The sequence below is a fragment of the Gymnoscopelus microlampas genome, assembly GCF_963454915.1.
Source record: "Gymnoscopelus microlampas genome assembly, chromosome: 19".
In the NCBI taxonomy this organism is placed as follows: Eukaryota; Metazoa; Chordata; class Actinopteri; order Myctophiformes; family Myctophidae; genus Gymnoscopelus; species Gymnoscopelus microlampas.
In genome coordinates, this window is record NC_139956.1 from 40,046,471 (window position 1) to 40,067,119 (window position 20,649).

Consider the following 20,649-nt stretch of genomic DNA (forward strand, 5'->3'; position numbering starts at 1 on the left):
TTCAGGTGCCATTTAAGGTCCTTGGAGATGTGCACTCCTAAGTATTTGAAACTGTCAACAATTTCTACTTCAGCACCATTTATGAAGATAGGAGTGGGTGCTTCTCTGTTTAGTCTGAAGTCAACTATGACTTCTTTAGTCTTGGACACATTTAGCTCAAGATTGTTGTTTCTGCACCATACTGTTAAGTCTACCACTTCTTGACGGTAGGCAGATTCATCATTATTCTTAATTTTCCCAATCACACAGGTGTCATCCGCAAATTTGAGGTTGGTTCCACTCTTTGCTACAAAGTCATGGGTGTACAGAAGATAAAGATAAGAACTAAGAACGCAGCCTTGGGGGGCACCAACATTTGTTATGATTTTGGAGGAGGTAAAACTTCCTATTCTCACAACCTGTTCCCTCCCCACCAAGAAGTCCAGGATCCAATCACAGATTGAGGAGGGTAGGCCCAGTTCTCTCAGTTTGACAATAAGTTTGCTTGGCACAATTGTATTGAATGCAGAGCTAAAATCAATAAAAAGCATTCTGCAGTATACATTGAGTAAGTCGACATGTTCTAACACAGTGTGCAGAGCAATGGAAATAGCATCTTCAACAGACCTATTCGAGCGATATGCAAACTGATAAGGATCAAAAGAGTGAGGAATCACAGATTGAATGTGCTTTAATACCAGCCTCTCTAGGCATTTCATTAAAACAGACGTTAAAGCCACTGGGCGGTAATCGTTCAGACAGTCAATTTTAGATTTCTTTGGGACAGGAACAATGATTGATTTCTTAAAGCACTGAGGGACAATGGAGGACTTAAGGGACAGGTTAAACACTTCACAAAAAACAGGAGCCAGCTCACGAGAGCATAATTTTATGGCTCGGGATGATATCCCATCTGGCCCTGCTGCTTTGCGCACATTCACTCTGTCAAAGACCCTCCTTACTTCAGATTCTGAAACCACCAAGTCGGTTACAACATTGCTGTTGTTTAAATAATCATTTACATTAGAGCTGTTGCCAGTGAAAACAGTGTTGTTGTCAAAATGATCATAATTTGAAACTGCCGGATTAGCGCTCGCTTCAAAGTGGGCAAAGAACGAGTTCAAGTCCTTTGGTAGGGTACAGTCAGTTGTAGTGGCCATGCTGTTGTTAGTCTTATAGCCTGTGAGGGGCTGGAGCCCTTGCCATACACTCCGAGAGTCAGAGATCATACTCTCCAATTTGGAGCTGTATCGACGCTTGGCATCTCTGATAGACTTTTCCAGGTCATAGCGTGCCTTTTTATACTGTCCGGGGTCGCCGGACGTAAAAGCAGTAGAGCGAGCTTTCAGCTTGCTCCTGACGTCACTGTTCAGCCACGGCTTTTCATTCGGGAAAAAACGCACAGTTTTTGTTGGGATGCATAAGTCAGTACAGAAGTTGATGTAGCTTGTGACGGCACTTACATGTTCATGGAGATCAGCAGAGGAGTCCCTGAATACGTTCCAGTCAGTTGCAAGGAAGCACCCCTGCAGCTGTGCTGTCGAATCGTCAGTCCAGCGCTGAACGGTGCGGACTGTGGACGGTTCGCTCCTAATGCGCTGTGTGTAGACAGGCAACAGGAGGACTGAAGAATGGTCAGACTTGCCGAAGTGCGGTCTGGACAGAGAACGATATGCCCCTTTGATTGTTGAATAACAATGATCCAATATTTTGCTGCCTCGGGTGGCACACTTAACATGTTGATAGTATTTAGGCAGGACTTTTTTCAGCTTACAGCCGACACATTAGCTGCCAAAGACGTATATATACGTCTTTTAATTATCAGCTGTTGTTTTTGTTTTTTTTGCATTTTTTTATAATTTCAACCCTTGTCGAATTATGAACAGATTAGGAGCTAAAAATGTTCGAAGATTTGCTGCTCCATTCACTTCAATGTTAAAATTCAAACGGACAAACAATTCACTTTGTTTTTTGGTTTAAAACTACTGCTTTTGAGCTATATTGAAACATCAACCAAACATGTCAACAAGGTCAAAATGACCTCGTTGACATTTGTGAAACCACACCTGAATCTCATCTGTGATTAGAAACCATCTGGGGATCAATCATACTGGAGGAAAAAAATCTGTGGCTACGCGAACAGGTACCAAAATCATGGCAAAACCCTGGCAGAGGCTACAGACTGTTCTGAAAAAACTCTGGCAGGCAATGTGTTAAAATCGCCTGCCACCACTGTGACAGTGTCAGGATGGGCGTTCTCGTGTTTTGTTATCACGTTATACAGCTCATTCAGAGCAGCAGGCTCACTTGCCTGTGGATGAATATAAACTGCCGTCATAATCACGGAGGTAAACTCGCGCGGCAGATAGAATGGGCGACATTTAATAGTTAGTTGCTCCAGGTCCTGTGAGCAGCTCGAGGAGAGCACCTCCACATCGGTGCACCATAAGTTGTTTATTAGAAAACATACTCCTCCTCCTTTAGTTTTGCTGGTGGCTTCTCTCGTCCTGTCATTGCGGAAAACAGTGAAACCTGATGGTTGCACCGCCGAGTCGGAAGTGCTGGCTGTTAGCCAGGTTTCTGTGAAGCTGTAAGAGCAACATTCTCTCATTTCCCGACGAGAGGAGATGCCACACAAAAGATCATCCATCTTGTTACGTAGAGATTGCACATTAGCCAGAAAGATGCTCGGTAGAGGTGGTTTAGACGGATGCCGGCAAAGTTTTGCCAATACTCCCCCTCGTCTCCCCCTCTTCCTCAAGCGCTGGCGTGTTTCAAACACGGGTGGATGGTAGAAAAAGTTTGGGCTCGTCCTGATCGTTGCAATGCTGCTGGTTCGCAGACTTAAAAGTTCCTGGCGGCTATAGACAACAGTTTCAGCTGAGGCCGGTGCATACTGCGCACATAATAGAACAAACAGACTACATAACAATAAAAACGACAGCGCTGCTTGTGAGACGTCGCCCTGGCATGGCGCCATCTTGGAGCATGTCACTCCCCTCCTACAACACACCCTACTTTATCATCGATTTTAAAATAAAAGGGATAATAATTTACCAAAACACATATCATGGTGATTGAAAGAAGACTTTAAAATAGCAACTGGAAGCATAGTATTTATGGCAATGTTTATTAAGGTAATAAAATCAAGTGTAAAGTTTGGCAAAAACCCATCCGCTTGAATGGAGCCTACTTGCTTCTGACACCAGCAGGGGTGAAACAGCGAGACTACAGGCCATTCATAAGAAATGTCACTTCCTATACAGCCTCAATTTAGAACTCGGAAGCTAGACCCATGGGACGACAGTGTCTCTGTCATGCTTTAATAGGTGGTTTAAACAAAGAACACAACTGAAGAGCTCTGTGCCTCTGTCTGTAATACCAATGTGAGCTAGTGACTCAGCACACCCTGAGTGACTGGCTCTGTAACTCAGGGTTTGCTGACTCTATCATTCAGTGTTTGCTGACTTAATCATTCAGGGTACACTGACTCTGTGAGTCAGGATGTGCTGACCAGGGTTGCCATGTCTGCTTATTATAAGCGACTTTGGGCTCGTTCGTCTGTAAACTTGCTTGTAAATATTGGTTGTTGCGTTTTTTTGGTCTTGTTTCTAAAGTGTAGTTGCTTATTTGGGCTTGTTTCCTAATGAATGATTTGATTTGATTTGATTTTATTCGATAATTTCTGGTACAAATTACAGTACAGTATATATATCAGGATATCACAAAAAGTCCAAGGACTTATTTCCGTTGAGGTCCCACATAAGTGATTACATCATGTTTTCTACCTATCAACACATTTGTCATTTTACCTTAACTAAAATAAAATCATTGCAACAAGCACTCAACAACATAGACATTCTTCAATAACCAATAAAATAAATAAATAAATAGAACATTACATTTATCACATCCAATACCAGTCATACAACAAACCACAAAAGACCAATGCTGACCCTGACTCTAAATTAACTTGCCCATCAGCCAATGTTTCAACGTCTTTTTAAAACTGTTTAGTGACTGTGCAAATTTTATTTCGTGTGGGATTTTATTCCACTCCTCCGCCCCTGTGTATTGGAATGAGCTTTTTCCTACCTTGTTTTTTGATTTTGGTGGTTTAAGATCTGCTACACTGGCCCTTGTATTCACGCTATGGTAATCACTAACGCTCTGAAAATAACTTTTAAAATAATTTGGACATTGGTCTTTTAAAATGTTATAGACCATTATAAGTCTCAGTTGTTTTATTCTGTCTTCTACGGGGAGCCAATTTAATCCTTTAAACTGGTTTTGGCCAATGTGGCTTCTTGGGGAGAGATAAAGGACTACCCTCATTAATTTATTTTGTGCCGTCTGTAGTTTGTCTTTTGTTTTTTAGATATGCCACTATACCATGTTAGGCAGGTGTAATCAAAATGGCATTGGACTAATGCTGATGCCAGTGTCCTCATGGTGGATTTATCAAGGAATTTGGCTATCCTAGCTAGGAACTTGGTCCTTGCATGGATCTTTCCAATAACTGAAAGAGCCATTGACTCACCACTTATATTCTGTTCCAATATACAGCCCAGATAGGTAACTGACGTTTTCTCTTGTAATTGTACTCCGTTACATCTGACTGAAAAGTTGGACACCTCCCTTAACTTGTGCTTTGATGCAAAGACGATACATTCCGATTTACCTAAGTGCAGGGATAACTTGTTATCACTTAACCATCTGTTTACTTTTTTTAACTTGTTTTCAAGCGAGAGACTGACTGCTTCAAGGCACTCTCCTATCACCAGTAATGCGGAATCATCAGCATACAAAAATAAAGGACATGAGCAGGCTGCCTCCATGTCGTTAATGTACAACAAAAATAATAAAGGACCTATTATGCTTCCTTGAGGAACTCCGCAGGTGAGTTTTTTTGGCTCGGAGAGCAAACCCCCTGTTTCGACCAATTGAAATCTATCTGAAAGATAAGACTGTATCAATGACAGCGCCTCCCTTTTAAAACCTATGGCCTTTAATTTATATAATAAAATCTGGTGATTCACTGTGTCAAAGGCCTTCTGGAGGTCAAGCATGGCCATTCCACAGTACCTGCCTCCGTCAACTTCCTTTTTGATCAGGTCGGTCAGGTATAATAGACAGGACTCAGTAGAGTGCGACTGTCTAAATCCGGACTGTAAATCATAAAAAATATTAAGCTGGTTAACATAACTTAAAATTTGCTCATGAATAACTCTTTCAAATATTTTACTAACAATGCTTAAAATAGATACTGGCCTGTAATTACTTACTTCATCCCTCCTGCCTTTTTTATATAGGGCATTGACTCTAGCCTTTTTAAAGTCGTGTGGCACCTTTGCTTATGGGAGATTGAGAGATTTATAATGTGTGTTACATATGGAGCTATCACCTCTGCTGCATCCTGCAAATATTTTGCAGGGATGTTGTCTAAGCCAGTGGCTTTATCAGTATTTAGTCCTCTAAGTATCTTTACAATTGATTCCTCTGATATTTGTGAAAAAGAGAACTGTTCTTTCCCAATCCCTTTGGCCTCATAATAATTATTGACTTGTGATTCACCATATTCACCAGTACTGACAGGAAGTTTCTGGACTAAGTCATTTGCAATAGTGGTGAAAAACTCATTAAAGTTCTCTGCAACACTAGCCTTATCAAAGGTTAAGGACCCATTTACCATAAGACCCTTATCATTTTTTGTTTTGGGCTTTCCTGTGGTCCCTAATGACTTCAGGGTTGCCCAAAGCTTTTTAGAGTTACTTTTATGTTCATCAATTTTATACTTAAAAAAATGTCTCTTGGCTTCATCTACCATTCTTTGTACTTTATTTCTAAGATTTTTATATTTACTATATAGATCTGTTACCTTGGTTCTCTTAAAGTCCTTCAATACTTTATCTCTTAAGTAGATAGTATCTAAAATGGCTTTATTTATCCATGGCTCTGTTCTTTGTTTTATTCTAACCTTCTTAATTGGAGCGATTTTATCTAAAACATTAAGAAATGTACTCTGAAAGTGCGACCCTGCGGCTTCGGATACCACCACGCTTCCCCCTTTTCCTCGGCTTAAGCTCCGACGGTAGAGCCACGGCAGGCTTGATGTTGCTCCACAGAGAAGCCCGGTGTAGCAGGAGTTCATCCCGGCTGTAGGTGAGTAGCCCATTGCCGGCGTCGGGCTGGAGTGCGATACTATCGCAAATCAGCCATAGGATTGCGAGGAAAACAGCGATCGCCTTGTAGCTTGTTGTCATGGCTAATCAGTCTGATTTAGCCCACATATAACATTTAGACGTTAAGACAAGACACATAACATAGGGTACAGTCAGTGTTGTCGCAGTAGAGCTCTGCCGTGACCGCTCACCGCAGAGCATGCGCCAGATTAATTCAGGATACCTCGAGACCAGTCTGTTCTTTTGAGCATTTCTATGAAACTATCTTTATTATACTTGCTGCGTGATCTACACGTAATGGTTTTGTGGCTGTTTATGGTGGACCTCCTTATTTTCCTCGCACAGAAGGTAATAAAATGGTCACTTATTCCATATACAATTACACCACTTTGAGAAATGTTGTTTTTATCAGAAACCATTATTAAATCTAATACAGTCTGACTATGCTCTGTGATTCTTGTGGGTTCTGTTATCAACTGGACCAGGCCATTTGTTTTTAAAAATTGTACCAGTGCATTATAATGCTGCCCTTTTACATTTAAAATGTCAACATTTATGTCTCCCATTAATATTAATTCCTTACTTAAAATATCCAGGTTGTTGGCCAATACATTTTCCAAGGATTCAATACAATTTCTCTGCTCCGGGGGTCTATATAGTGCCCCAATTAAAATAGGCTTGCTTTTGATAGGAAGGATATCTAGCCAAACTGCTTCAATGTTATCGACATTTAATTCTGTTCTAACATTAAAATTTAAATCAGACCTTACATATATACATACACCACCCCCCTGTCTATTTCTGTCCTTGCGGATTATTACAAAATTATCTATTTCTACTTCAGTGTCACTAATAGAAGGATCTAACCATGTTTCTGTGAAGCATAGAATACTAATCTTCCCTTTGTTTGCAAGAACACGTATTTGACTCATCTTCGGATATAAACTACGAACATTTAGGTGGAGACAGTGAAGGCCTTTACATGAAAACACCTGTGTCTCTTCCCCCTCTGTGTCCCGGTTGAAAGAGGGACTGGCTAAGGTGTCGTGGGGTAGGGGAACAGGAGACACTGGGGCAGGGGGACAGACAGGGGCTGAGACAAGGAGGGACAGGGGATGTAATACCAAAATAGGGGTAGAGGGGTCACTATTGGGTCCTGTCCTCCTGGCCCATCATGAGCTATGTAGCTGGGATTTGATGTTACATGCAAGTAAACTAATCCCCTTGTTATTTAGATGGAGGTTGTCTGGCTTGTACAGGTCTCTTCTGGTCCAGAAGGAGTCGAAGTTGCTTATGAATCCATGACCCGTTGCTGGACAAAAACTAGTGAGCCAACAGTGCAAAGCATAGAGGCGGCTGAAATTTTCACTATTTTTCCTAAGTGTGGGAATTGGGCCAGAAAATATTCCGTTTTTTCCCAAGCTCTCAATTGTTGCTAATAATAATTCTATATCATGGTGAAGCTTGGTAGATTGTCTGAGCCTAATATCGTTGGTTCCTGCGTGAATAATGATGGTGTGAGCAGTTGGGTGGTGATTGATGAGAGATGGAATAAGCTCATGCAGGTCCATAACTTTTGCACCGGATAAACAATATGTTATTCCATTCGGGAGCTCTAAAAACCTTACCAATGAGTCTCCTATCAGTAGGAACTGAGGTTCCTTACAGCCTCCGTTGTACACGGCCAGTTTAGCCGGTGCACCGCTGAGACGGACCGGGTTGACTGTAGCACCATCCGTCATAACAGACAAAGCTGGAGCAGAGGCAGGCGAAGCACTCGCGCTATGCTGGGCAGGTGAAACTCCAGTTTCTCTGGTTGCTGACTTGGAGGGTGTGGATGCCGGTGGATGGAACCTGGGGCGTTTGCTATCGGGTGAAGCGGGGATGGAGGTCGTTGAGGCTAAAAAGGAGTTTCCTGAAGTATCTGAGTCAGGAATTGGACGCTTCCCGGCGCGTTGCGCTGATGGCATGCTATCCGCTACTTCAGCTAGCTCGGTGAGTGGCCCGAAGGAGTTGGTGAGAGGCAGGACATCGACCGAGACGCCTGGATCAAAAAGTGGAAGGGGGGCCCGTCTACGACCTCTCTTTACAACTGTGGACCAAGCTTCAACGGCGTTTGGGATCGAGGCCGCGCCGTCAGCGTGGACGTCCAGGTCGGAGGGTCCCAGGGCAGCTAGGCGGTCGCTGAGCTGCAGGCGTCGGCGCTGGAGATCATTCATCAGACTCTCAATGTTTTGGAGTTCAGCCTTCAAACTCGCTAGCTCCGCTGCAGCCATGGTAGGTTCAGGCTTTCCAGTGGAAGATCCACGGCTAAGGATAGCAGCCATGGTTGTCTCAGTCTCTCTAGTGGATAAACCACGACTGAGAAGGGAGTCCGGAGGTGGCAGGGCCGACCTAGTCGCCAGGCTAAAGACGAGCCTTGCTAGGCCGGCAGCAGTTAACTTTAAACTCTGTAATCTGTGATCTTGGTAGAGTGGAGCAATAGGAGTCTTTAAAACAGGTAAGTGCCCTGAATTAAAAGTTTTAAAATATGTAGTATAGGCTCAGTATGTTGAAAACTCACTCCTGTCTCTCCTGAGAGGTGTCGACACCTGACAGAGGTGATCACCGGGATTAGGTGAGAAGTTCAGTCTGCCGGGAGAGACTCCTTATTTGTCACTCTCTCCATGTACTTACATACATACAAGAATGAAATATTGTTCCCCCTCAGTCACTAGCAGTGTAACATAAAACATCAAGCCTATCTAAAAACATAAAAGACCCAGACTAAAACAGCATACAACCATAAAAACAGCATAAACAAACATTTAAAAAACCCAATATGTATTGACGTGCAATTCATCTAGATAAAAGCTACCAACACAGCACGTCAGTAGGTATGGTAGGTAAAGTGCCATGGTGCAATCCAGCATAGTCTTAGTAAAGTGCTGTTATGCATTTCAAAAGTGCAATATCACATCATGTCCAGTCAAGCACAATCGCATCAGTTTAGGTCAGTAGGCCTGGGGGGGGGGGGGGATTGGCAGGGGGCGCAGTTCATTGACAGTCCTTACTGCACTCGGGAAGAAGCTATTTTGCAATCTGCTTGATCGAGCCTTAATGCTCCTGTACCTCTTCCCAGAGGGTAGGAGGGCAAACAGGCCATGGGAAGGGTGATGGAGGTCCCTTATAATGCTGGTGGCTCTTCGTGTACAGCGCTCAGCATAGAGCTCCACCAAGGAGGGAACAGAGGAACCAATAATCCTCCCAGCTGTCTTCACCACCCGGTTCAGCCGATGTTTCTCTTCTGCCTTGCAGCTGCCGAACCAGGAGGTGAAGCTGTAAGCCAGGATGGACTCAATGGTGCCCCTGTAGAAGGTGGTGAGGAGAGGAGTAGGGAGGCCTGCCTTTTTGAGCCTCGGGAGGGGGTATAGCCTCTGCTGGGCCTTTTTGATGATGGCCGTGGTGTTAGTAGTGGAGGTCAGGTCGTCTGCCAGATGAACCCCCAGGAACTTGATGTTATTTACCCTTGCCACAGGGGCGCCACCGATGGTCAGCGGTGGGTGATGGCAGATCCTGGATCTCCTGAAGTTGACCACCATCTCCTTTGTTTTGTCCACATTCAGGGAGAGGTTACTCGGCATGCTTCCGGAGGTCCAGGCTCCCAAAGATCTGGCACCGTGCTGCGGTCATAGCCCTTCCAAAGCCAAACAAACCTGCTGAGGACCCTAAATCCTACAGACCCATCTCACTGCTGTGCGTCCCATTCAAGATCTTGGAGAGGATGATTCACAGCCGCATCGAGCCAGTAGTGGACCCACAACTCCCACGGGAACAGGCCGGTTTCCGTCGCGGACGGTCAACGGTCGACCAGGTGACACTGCTCACTCAAGATATTGAGGACAGCTTTCAGCTAAAAGAGAAGGCTGGAGTAGTGTTGCTGGATCTTACAGCTGCTTATGACACCGTCTGGCACCGTGGACTCCACCTGAAGCTACTGAAGACCATCCCCGACCGGAATATGGTCACGTTCATCATGGAGATGCTGACGAACCGCAGCTTCACCTTAAAGACCAGTGATGGACAATGCAGTAGGCTCAGGAGGCTGAGGAATGGCGTTCCGCAGGGTTCTGTCCTCGCCCCGATGTTGTTCAATATATACATCCATGATACACCGGAGACAACATCCCGGAAATATGGCTACGCTGATGACCTGGCCATCATGATGCGACGACCAACATGGGAGGCGATGGAAGTCGGCCTGAACCAGGATATGGGTATCCTTGAAGCCTATCTGCGCAAGTGGCGCCTACAGCTCAGCATTGGCAAGACAGTGTCAGCTGCTTACCACCTCAACAACCGCGAAGCATGAAGGGAACTGGAAGTATCTGTCAACAACAAGCGACTGGAGTTCCAGCAAGCCCCGCGGTACCTTGGTGTACGTCTGGACAGGACACTTTCCTTCAAACAACACCTTGAAGAAGTGACAGCTAAAGTGTCATCAAGGGTCTCACTAATCCGACGTCTCGCCGGTACCAGCTGGGGTGCATCTGCCAAGGTGCTTCGAATCTCCACTCAAGCCCTGGTCTTCTCCGCAGCTGAGTACTGTGCCCCAGCCTGGTGCAGAAGCCCACATGCCAGGAAGGTCGACGTTACCATAAACAACGCTCTTCGGACCATAACTGGCTGCCTGAAGCCCACCCCTGTATTCAACCTGCCAGTACTAGCAGGAATTGCCCCGGCCGGCCTCCGACGAGAGGCTGCTACCCTCGCCCTTGCAAGGAAAGCCCGTAGACATGACTGGCATATCCTGCACAACATCACCACGACAGTGCTGCCTCTAGATAGGCTCAAGTCCCGCCACCCGTACAGCAAGGCGGTACAAGAGCTGCTCAGGTCCATCCCTGAGGACCTGTCTACAGAGGCATGGCTGGCGGCAGCCTGGAAGCAGGAGTGGGAGTTGGCCGGACCCACACGCATCCACCGTTACATCCAGGACCCGGGAGGCGGCATTAAAGGAGAGGAACTGCCACGCCGGCAATGGACCCTGCTGAACCGCCTGCGAACCGGGGTCGGATGCTTCAAAACATCCATGAGGAAGTGGGGCCTGGCGGACGGAGCAGCATGCGAGTGTGGGGAGCCAGAGCAGACCGCTGAGCACATAATCACAGTCTGTCCCCTGTATAAACCACCCTCGGAGGCCGGCCTCTTCGATGTGGGACCTGAGACGAGGGCGTGGCTGTACGCTACTGAACTGGACATCTGATGATGACACACGAAAGAAGAAGAAGAAGGGAGAGGTTGTGTGAACTGCACCAAGATGTTAATAGTTCCACCTCCTTCCGGTAGGCAGACTCATCGTTCTTGTTAATGAGTCCCACCACGGTTGTGTCATCAGCAAACTTGAGGATGTGATTACTGCCAAATTTGGCAGTGCAGTCGTAGGTCAGCAGACTGAACAGCAGGGGGCTCAAGACACAGCCCTGGGGGCGATCCTGTGCTCACTGTGATTGTCCTTGATGTTTGGCTGTCGACTCTCTGTTGCCTCTGACACAGGAAGTTGAGGATCCAGGTGCAGGTGCCATAGTCCACATTCAGCGACCGCAGCTTTTCCACCAGCTGTTGTGGAATGATGGTGTTGAATGCTGAGCTGAAGTCGATGAAGAGGAGCCTGGCGTAGGTGTTCTCTGTCTCTAGATGCGACAACGTGAGATGGAGTATAGTTGAGACAGCGTCGTCTGTGGAGTGATTGGCTCTATATGCAAACTGTAGTGGATCGAGTTTTGCAGGGAGGCTGCCCTTGATGTGCTGTAAGACAAGCCGCTCAAAACACTTCATCGCAGGTGTAAGGGCCACAGGTCGGAAGTCATTTAAACCGGCAGGATTTGACTTTTTAGGCACTGGAACGATGGTCGCGCTCTTGAGGCAAGTGGGCACAACTGCCTGGCTGAGCGAGATATTAAAGATGTCTGAAAAAACATCCTTCAACTGCTCTGCACACTCCTTTACCACACGCCCAGGAATGTTGTCTGGTCCCGCCGCCTTTTGCGTGGGTTGACGCTGACGAAGGGCCTTTTTACTCCACCTGCTGACAGCTGTAGCCCCTGCTCACTGGGGCATGGTGGGGGCATCTGTGCCTCAATGGTGTTATTAACCTCAAAACTTGCTCAAACCTCAAAACTAATGTTGTTTAAACCAGTGGTTCTCAAACATTTTCAAATCAAGGACCCCCAAATGTATTATGTATTTGTCCACGGACCCCCCCATCTGAAAATATTTTGTGCCAGGTTCCAGATTTGTGTTGTTGAAATGTTTCAGAAAATATTGTTTCCCAAGATATATTTTAACACATTCAGTGCCATAAACGGTCCGGACCGTTTTTGGCCCATTTTTTTTTATACGTGGGGCCCACGTGGGGCGCTCTAACGAAACTTTGGGATCATCCAAGGAGTCTCTGAGAAGGAGAGGCCGGATGTCGATCCATGTCAAAAATATTTCCGGTCGGCCGCTGCAATGTTAACTCCTTGAGTAAAAGCTTAAAGGTAGGATAAGTGATTTTCTTTGGTTAAAATAAGTGTTAAATAGCTCTATATTCTGATAGTACTCAATTGCTATAGAGTGTTTGTTCAGTAAAAGGAGTCTCCTTGTCTCTCCAGCTCCAGCTCACAAAATGCATTTTTGTTTCAGTTTCAGTTTCATTTCCAATTTTATCCAATCAGGATAGAGAACTCAATCAGGATATAGATTAAACAAGTGAAATTGGAAGTGATGACACTAAGAAATGAGCATGCAAAATTGGAACTGGAACACTATAAAAATTAAGCTTAAAAATGGAGGGAGAGCGAGTGCATTCTCCGGCAGCGGCAGCAGCCGCGGCATCGCCGGTAACTGCCGACTACAGCCACGGCAGTGCTTCCTCTGCTGCGGCAGGCCGCGGCAGTGTTTCCTCTGCCGCGGCAGTGGCTCCTATTCCGCGGGACCTCCGCACGCCACCCCGCCCCCCCCCACGGCTCCGACCGGCAGAGAACCCGCCCCACCCACCCCCACCCACCCCCCACATGTCCGCCCCTCCCACGCCACCCACCACCACCCGGTTGTGTTGTGAGCTTGTAGATCGGCTATTACCAAATAGCTTACACCTAATAATGTATAAATAAATAATCAAAATATACTTATAGCAGATGTACAGGCTCACATGTTGTGAGCTTGTAGATCGGCTGTTTTCAAAAAGCCTCTGTAGGCCTATATAAAAGTAAAAGTACTAACATTGTGTCAGCTTGTAGATCGGCTATTTTCAAATAGCCTACGCCTAATAATGTATAAATAAATAATCAAAATATACTTATAGCAGATGTACAGGCTCATATGTTGGGAGCTTGTAGATCGGCTGTTTTCAAAAAGCCTCTGTATAGGCCTATATAAAAGTAAAAGTACTAACATCGTGTCAGCTTGTAGATCGGCTATTTTCAAATAGCCTACGCCTAATAATGTATAAATAAATAATCAAAAATATACTTATAGCAGATGTACAGGCTCATATGTTGTGAGCTTGTAGATCGGCTATAAGACCAGCAGGTGTCGGCAGCTCCGGTGCTCTCCGGTAGCTGCCGCGGTGAGACCGGCAGCTGCCGGTGAGACCGGCAGGTGTCGGCAGCTCCGGTGCTCTCCGGTAGCTGCCGCGGTGAGACCGGCAGGTGCCGGCAGCTCCGGTGCTCTCCGGTAGCTGCCGCGGTGAGACCGGCAGCTGCCGGTAAGTCTGCCGGTAAGACCGGCAGCTGCCGGCACCTGCCGGCAGCTCCGGCGCGCTCTGGCAGCTGCTGCGGCTCCAGATGGCGCTTGCCGACAACGGCCGCCACCGGGGCACCTATAGTTCGAATTAACTATTACATTTATGAATTGGACTCTGCATTGACAATGTAGTGGTTTCGTATTGTAATGTATCCTGAATCTTGTGTTCAATTCTGTCTTTATTATCATCATCATCATCATCATCATCATCATCATTATATTATGATTATAGCCTACTGACAGACAGTGAATGATTGGACTCAGCTCTTTGCTCTTATAAGCTATAGGGCTATATATAGCTCTTATATCGGTCAGTCATATTCAGATAATGTCCTCATAAACAAATGCAAAGTGTAAATTAATTTCCTATATTTTTGCTTGACGAGCAGGGGTTCTCTCTCTCTCTCTCTCTCTCTCTCTCTCTCTCTATCTCTATATCTAATATATATCTAATATATATATATATATATATATATATATATATATATATATATATATATAGGCCTATACGGCGCTGTCCTTGGTGCTGAACCCAACTAACAGCAGCCCCGCCTTGCGCGTCATGTTTGGTGGAATACTTTTCTGGCATTGTGCCTTCAAATAACCTACGCCTAATAATGTATAAATAAATAATCAAAATATACTTATAGCAGATGTACAGGCTCACATGTTGGGAGCTTGTAGATCGGCTGTTTTCAAATAGCCTCTGTAGGCCTATATAAAAGTAAACGTGGATCGGCTATTTTCATATAGCCTACGCCTAATAATGTATAAATAAACAATCAAAATATGCTGTGAGCTTGTAGATCGTCTATTTTCAAATAGCCTCTGTAGGCCTATATAAAAGTAAAAGTACTAACATTGTGTCAGCTTGTAGATCGGCTATTTTCAAATAGCCTACGCCTAATAATGTATAAATAAGTAATCAAAATATACTTATAGCAGATGTACAGGCTCACATGTTTTGAGCTTGTAGATCGGCTATAAGACCATCAGGTTTTCGGCAGCTCCGGTGCTCTCCGGTAGCTGCCGCGGTGAGACCGGCAGCTGCCGGTAAGTCTGCCGGTCAGACCGGCAGGTGCCGGCAGCTCCGGTGCTCTCCGGTAGCTGCCGCGGTGAGACCGGCAGCTGCCGGTAAGTCTGCCGGTAAGACCGGCAGGTGCCGGCAGCTCCGGTGCGCTCTGGCAGCTGCTGCGGCTCCAGATGGCGCTTGCCGACAACGGCCGCCACCGGGGCACCTATAGTTCGAATTAACTATTACATTTATGAATTGGACTCTGCATTGACAATGTAGTGGTTTCGTATTGTAATGTATCCTGAATCTTGCGTTCAATTCTGTCTTTATTATTATCATCATCATCATCATCATCATTATATAGCCTACTGACAGACAGTGAATGATTGGACTCAGGCCTATATATAGCTCTTATATCGGTCGTAAGTCATATTCAGATAATGTCCTCATAAACAAATGCAAAGTGTAAATTAATCTGGGTAACACTTTACTTAAAGGTCGGGTCTAAAACAAGGGCGTATTCTCATTGGGGCCAACAAGGCCATGGCCCGGCCTGTAAACCCCTACTCCTAAAAAATCAACATAACATTAGCATCCCCTCACCCTATTCTATATGTAGCCAACCACAGAAAGTCTCCTTTGTTTTCAAATCGGGCTTATTTGCATTCGGCCGAATTATTAAAGGGCAAGACCACTTTGGTAGAGGTTTGGGTTGTGTAGTTACCTTGCCATGATGTAACTTCAAAGGTGGGCAAGAATTAAAAAAGAATTGCTCCATTGATTAGAAATTGATAATTCAAAATATGCTCCTCATTGACTTACATTGTACGGTAAAACTGCTCTCAAAGTCACTCTTTTAGCACAAAAACGAACGCAAACAAAGTTGATTCAGACAATATAGAACATCACCAAACCCAACGGCGCAGTTGCGCCAACAGACCTCTCTTATTTGAGCACAGTGTTATTAGAACTTCGCTGGGAAAGCGAACAAGAGTCAGGTGTGACAATGATTTACGCATCATTTTAAACCAGATTATAGACTGTCAACTTGGTGAGTTGAATGCCAGGTTCCAAGAAGACTCTTATGGTTTCATGACATCTGCTAGTGTGTTCCTAACAAGTCCCCATGCTGATGTAACTGAAATGGTAAAAACTCTCAATGTCTCTGGCAGTGTTTTTAGTGTAACAGTTAAAGAACAGCAGCTTCATTCATTTTGTTGTAAATACACTTTTGAAAATAAAAAAACATACACTGATTATACTTGCATACTTGGTTTAAGAATCTGGCCCGGTCAACGTTAGAACCCACCATACGCTACTGGTCTAAAATGCATTACAATCATGTTTATAGTGCATTATAATGTGGATTATTATAATAGGCATTATAACACTCATTATAAATGTTTATAATTATGCATAACAACTTATAACAACGTTTATAACGTATTATAAGTGCTGGACATAATGCAATATTATGCTCAATAGAACAAGCATTATAACTACCATAACTTAGTTATTTATAAAATATCTATATGCATACTTATATGCATACTTATAAACGTTTATAACGAGTGTTATGAAGCATCATAAGTCTGTATGTCTGCCTAAGTCTGTCTGATCTTTTGAAATAAAAAGTGTGCTCTGAAAGAAAAGGTGGGGAAACACTGATTTAAGCCAAACGTCCTCTCAGGCTATGGTATCACTTCACATCACATTGATTTATTGGTTGAATATGGGTTGGCAACTGCAACAAAGAGGGAAATGTGCATCAGTTGGTTCAATAATCTAAACATGTTTAGTAAACAGCACCCCTCCCTGTATTGCTGGAATTGAATACACAGGACAACAATGGAAACAAGCCCTAAGGGCTTTCTGTGCTATCCTTCTAGCACCATTGTATAATGTACCACTGTACTATAAGTAAACTGTTAATAAAGTATTCAATCAATAAATCCCCCTGATCTGACAACAGTGATCTAGTTGTCGGCAAGCGCCATCTGGAGCCGCAGCAGCTGCCAGAGCGCACCGGAGCTGCCGGCACCTGCCGGTCTTACCGGCAGACTTACCGGCAGCTGCCGGTCTTACCGCGGCAGCTACCGGAGAGCACCGGAGCTGCCGGCACCTGCCGGTCTCACCGCGGCAGCTACCGGAGAGCACCGGAGCTGCCGACACCTGCCGGTCTCACCGGCAGCTGCCGGTCTCACCGCGGCAGCTACCGGAGAGCACCGGAGCTGCCGACACCTGCTGGTCTTATAGCCGATCTACAAGTTCACAACATGTGAGCCTGTACATCTGCTATAAGTATATTTTGATTATTTATTTATACATTATTAGGCGTAGGCTATTTGAAAATAGCCGATCTACTTTTACTTTTATATAGGCCTACAGAGGCTATTTGAAAACAGCCGATCTACAAGCTCCCAACATGTGAGCCTGTACATCTGCTATAAGTATATTTTGATTATTTATTTATACATTATTAGGCGTAGGTTATTTGAAGGCACAATGCCAGAAAAGTATTCCACCAAACATGACGCGCAAGGCGGGGCTGCTGTTAGTTGGGTTCAGCACCAAGGACAGTGCCGTATAGGCCTATATATATATATATAGAGAGAGAGAGAGAGAGAGAGAGAGAGAGAGAGAGAGAGAGAGAGAGAGAGAGAGAGAGAGACCCTGCTCGGGAGATTAATTTATACTTTGCATTTGTTTATGAGGACATTATCTGAATATGACTTACGACCGATATAAGAGCTATATATAGGCCTATAGCTTATAAGAGCAAAGAGCTGAGTCCAATCATTCACTGTCTGTCAGTAGGCTATATAATGATGATGATGATGATGATGATGATGATAATAATAAAGACAGAATTGAACACAAGATTCAGGATACATTACAATACGAAACCACTACATTGTCAATGCAGAGTCCAATTCATAAATGTAATAGTTAATTCGAACTATAGGTGCCCCGGTGGCGGCCGTTGTCGGCAAGCGCCATCTGGAGCCGCAGCAGCTGCCAGAGCGCACCGGAGCTGCCGGCACCTGCCGGTCTTACCGGCAGACTTACCGGCAGCTGCCGGTCTCACCGCGGCAGCTACCGGAGAGCACCGGAGCTGCCGACACCTGCCGGTCTCACCGGCACCTGCCGGTCTCACCGCGGCAGCTACCGGAGAGCACCGGAGCTGCCGACACCTGCCGGTCTCACCGCGGCAGCTACCGGAGAGCACCGGAGCTGCCGACACCTGCTGGTCTTATAGCCGATCTAAAAGCTCACAACATATGAGCCTGTACATCTGCTATAAGTATATTTTTGATTATTTATTTATACATTATTAGGCGTAGGCTATTTGAAAATAGCCGATCTACAAGCTGACACGATGTTAGTACTTTTACTTTTATATAGGCCTATACAGAGGCTTTTTGAAAACAGCCGATCTACAAGCTCCCAACATATGAGCCTGTACATCTGCTATTTATTTATACATTATTAGGTGTAGGCTATTTGGAAATAGCCGATCTACAAGCTCACAACAAGGCCTACAGAGGCTATTTGAAAACAGCCGATCTACAAGCTCACAACACAACCGGGTGGTGGTGGGTGGCGTGGGCTATTTGAAAACAGCCGATCTACAAGCTCACAACACAACCGGGTGGTGGTGGGTGGCGTGGGAGGGGCGGGTTCTCTGCCGGTCGGAGCCGTGGGGGGGGGCGGGGTGGCGTGCGGAGGTCCCGCGGAATAGGAGCCACTGCCGCGGCAGAGGAAACACTGCCGTGGCTGTAGTCGGCAGTTACCGGCGATGCCGCGGCTGCTGCCGCTGCCGGAGAATGCACTCGCTCCTTCTGGCATTTGGTTCCATTTATACACTCTCAGAGTTAAGTTAACATTGATTTTACAACATGAATTGGGGTCCCGAGATAGAAATGCCATTAAATGTGGTTCCGTAGCCCTAATGCATGTCAAACTGAGGGCCCTTAAAATGTATCTTTTCAAATGGGGGTCCGCGGGCTAATAAGTGTCCATTTGGGGGTCCTTGACATGAAAAAGTTTGAGAACCACTGAATGGTTCTCAACCTTTTCAGGCCACACCACCCCCCAAAATAATCATATTCTACAAGCTCACTCACAACGCCAACGCATATCTTTAAGTCTGTGTGTGCAGATGTGGTCGAATAACGTCGAGGAGGGGTTAAATAATATTTTAGAAGCCATAAAGTCACAGCTCTAACGTTATGTCATAATATGGCTTCAAAAGACACCAGCCCACTTTCTACCAGGTGGTTATAGGCTAATCGTGAAGAGTGGTTTGCCTGCATTTTGCCGTGAGGCGTAAAATTTCCATAGGACGTGGTTAACTCGACTATTATGGTCAAATCTGACACAAGTTTGTTTCTTAGTAGACTGACAGCAAATGGGGAGAGAGATGGGTAGTGACACGCAGCTCAGGTCTTCGGGAACGGGATCGAACCTGCGACACGCTGTCAGGCTGGCATTGCAGCCTATAGGGTGCCTGGACCGCCACGCTGCGGACCAGGCCTAAATCTGACACGAGTTTGATCAGAGTCCTGGCCTGAAGACAAGCCAATTTTGAATCCTATCATGGTGCCTCCCACTGGTGGCACTATGATACTTTTACAAACTGATCCTAGCATCTGCCTCAAATTTGGCCAGCAAAGCCTTTAAGACCTCTATGATGTGACATTGTGAAGGGCTTGAGTTTTCGTGGAATGGTATCGTGGTGACACGGCAAATTTGCATGCTCATTGTACTGTAATGTGGATATCCGCAACATCAAAACAACACGCCTGTTAATTACAGCTTGTTATAGACATTATTGTGCACTTCACGACACTGAAACAGGAACTTGGCTGTTCCTATTTAAGCGTCCAGTTGTTGTTTTACCAATGACTGGTGATTTCTGATATTCTTATTTAGCTGCTGCTCAGAGGTATCTTTGTCTATTTCTGCCCTTTCAGGTGTCATGTCTGATTGAACCGTTATACAGGATTTTGTTCTCCATGTACAAAACATTACTTTTTTTTAAAGTAGAATTCACATCCACCTACAGTACGTGTGGTTCTTAGGACACGGCAGTCTGCTCCTTTGTGCAGAATCCCAAGAGTGTGAGGGTTTGGAATCATGTAAAGTCACGCCGGCTGCCACATGTCCCAACGTGCGAGAACGCTGCGAAGGTCCGAGGGCTCGATCACCACCGCTTTCAGCTAGAATTGAACCTTAGAATGGCTGTATCCATGGTTATACCCATGTGTCCTAGGACCGAGCACCGACATTATCACAGTTTAACCCAAGACCGGGAAAGCCTATACGTTGTTATACCTTTAAAACCGGGAAATGACATTTTCGATGTTGCTTTGTATATGTATTTTGAATAAAAGATTTAAGATTTTCAGAAAACCTAGGTTAGGATTTAGAAGGCATTTTTAAAATCGGCCTCAGATCTAAATGGGTTAATGACACAAGATGCCCCCCCTTAACTCATGTAATTACTCAATTACATTCACCGGCTTCGAACTCATTTGTGAATAGTCTGGAGTAATTGATACTATTTCCCTTTTCACTGATCGCTGGTTGAAAAGCATCGCTCCAATTAGTTCCTTGTACACCCAGATGTCGACTTTAGTAGTCATGTGTTGACGCCCCCACAAATTCATTTTTGCACAGTGAGTCATCCAAGTACAATAAACG